A 2,242-nucleotide genomic window follows, 5' to 3' on the forward strand; every position below is an offset into this window, starting at 1 on the left:
AAAAATCGATCTGCCGGGAACACAGTAGGTTTGATCAGGATGGATAACACAATTCATCACCCCTGCTAATCGATTAGCCAATACTTTGGAGAGCAGTTTGTAGTCGCTACAGAGCAGTGATACGGGTCGCCAACACTTGATGTCAGTAAGGTCACCTTTTTTGGGCAAGAGGGTTAAAACTGCTCTACGGCAGCTCAGAGGCAGCCGGCCTTCAGCCAGGCTTTCATTCAATACCTCCAGCAAGTCCTCTTTTAGTTCAGCCCAGAAAGACTTATACAAGTCAACTGGCAGGCCGTCAATCCCCGGGGCCTTACCAGACTCCATTCCTTGGAGGGCCTTATACAGCTCCCCCTCGCTCAAGGCACCTGAGATTTCAGCATTTGCTTTCTCTGACATCTGCGGCAAGTCAACAAAGAAATCACTGTCACCCTCATATCCTGCTCCTAGCTCATTTTTATACAAGTTTTCATAGAAACAAACTGCTCCCTTACGTATTTCTGCAGGGTCCGTCATTAACCTACCACACTCAGAGCTCAAAGCATGAATGGCCCTACTCTGGCCATTCTTCTTCTCCAAATTAAAAAAAAATTTGGAAGGAGCATCCATCTGGTTCACACTCTGGAACCTCGATCTGACCAAAGCCCCCTGCGTTTTAAAACCCAGCAAATCAGCCAACTGTGTCTTCTTATTGACCAAAGTGTCAAAATAGCATTGGACACCAGTTGACTCAGCTAACTTCTGAAGTTTTAAAATATCAGCCTCCAAGGTGTTCATAACTAAAGCAGTCTCTTTAGTGACGTTTTGAGCATATTGTATGCAGAATTGTTTCATTTGAACTTTCCCAAAATCCCACCATTGTCGTAAAGAGTTAAAAGAACCCTTTGTGTTTTTGAACTCCCCCCAAAACATCTTAAACATGTCTTTGAAATACTTATCACTTAACAAGTTTACATTTAACTGCCAGTATGCACTCTTTGGTTTTATGAAACTCAAATACACAAAACACTGTACCATGCTGTGATCAGTAAAACCCAACGGGGTAATTAAACATCTTTTAACAATATTACATTGATGATTAAAAACATAGAACCGATCCAACCTAGCCAAAGAGATAACACTGTCACGAACATGAGTCCAGGTGTACTGCTTTTGTGCCCCATTAAATTGTCTCCAAATGTTACATAACTCATGTGTCTTAACAAGTTGAATTAAACGATTACGAGAGGGCAAATGAGGCTCAATATGATTTCTATCTAAATTTGACACTGCACAGTTAAAATCACCACCCAGAAATAAGTATTCTTCCACACAACATTTTTGCATAACAGAACAAAGAACATTTAAAAACACCATCCTTTCCACAGCTGAAGTAGGGATGTACACACAAATAAAAACAAAAGTGCAGTTTTCAAAAGTGGCTCTTACTTTTAAAAGCCTGCCTTTAACAACTTCCTCAACCTGATACGTGTGTGGAATAAAACTTTTAGCGAACAGAATGGCAACCCCTCCACTAAGTGAAGTGTTGTGACTTAAAACCGCGACTCCATCCCACTCCTCCGCCCAGTCAGCAGCATTTCTTAAATCACTATGAGTCTCCTGCAACATGACAACATCAACTTTTTTTTGTTTAACCACCTCAAACACTTCAGCTCTTTTTTTCATTTCCCTTAAACCATTCACATTCATTGTTGCAATATTTATCTCACACATGTTTGGAAAATAGAAAAAACAAACAAACAGCAAAAACTCGCACACACCCATAACACTCCTTGTCATAATACTAAGCTTTCTCACTACCTTCATTAACATCACCCGACGAAAGTATTTTCAATATCTTTTTTAATCGATATATCTCCTTGTTTGTAAACAACCCCTCTGACATGAAAAGCCTAGTTTTGTCAACAAACTGTTTAGTGTCAGGAAAATAATCGATTACACGCACCCCTCTTTTGTTTTTTGTAGCCCTGAGAAAGAGTTTAATATCTTCAACCTCATAACTACTGGTAGAAAAGTCACTCTGAGACAAGCTTACGCTAGAGTCAGAAGACTAGCCACCTCCATTTTACACGCATGGATCTCCATGTGAATGATGATATTGAAATTATCATAATTACATGATGTCAATATGGAGATTCTGGTAAAACAGACAAAATGTGATTGTAAACAGTGATAAACACACATACAGCAAAACTGGTGGTAATCTATCCATCTATCTATCTATCTATCTATCTATCTATCTATC

This window comes from Sinocyclocheilus grahami, unplaced genomic scaffold (assembly GCF_001515645.1).
Source record: "Sinocyclocheilus grahami isolate Dianchi unplaced genomic scaffold, SAMN03320097.WGS_v1.1 scaffold858.1, whole genome shotgun sequence".
Lineage (NCBI taxonomy): Eukaryota > Metazoa > Chordata > Actinopteri > Cypriniformes > Cyprinidae > Sinocyclocheilus > Sinocyclocheilus grahami.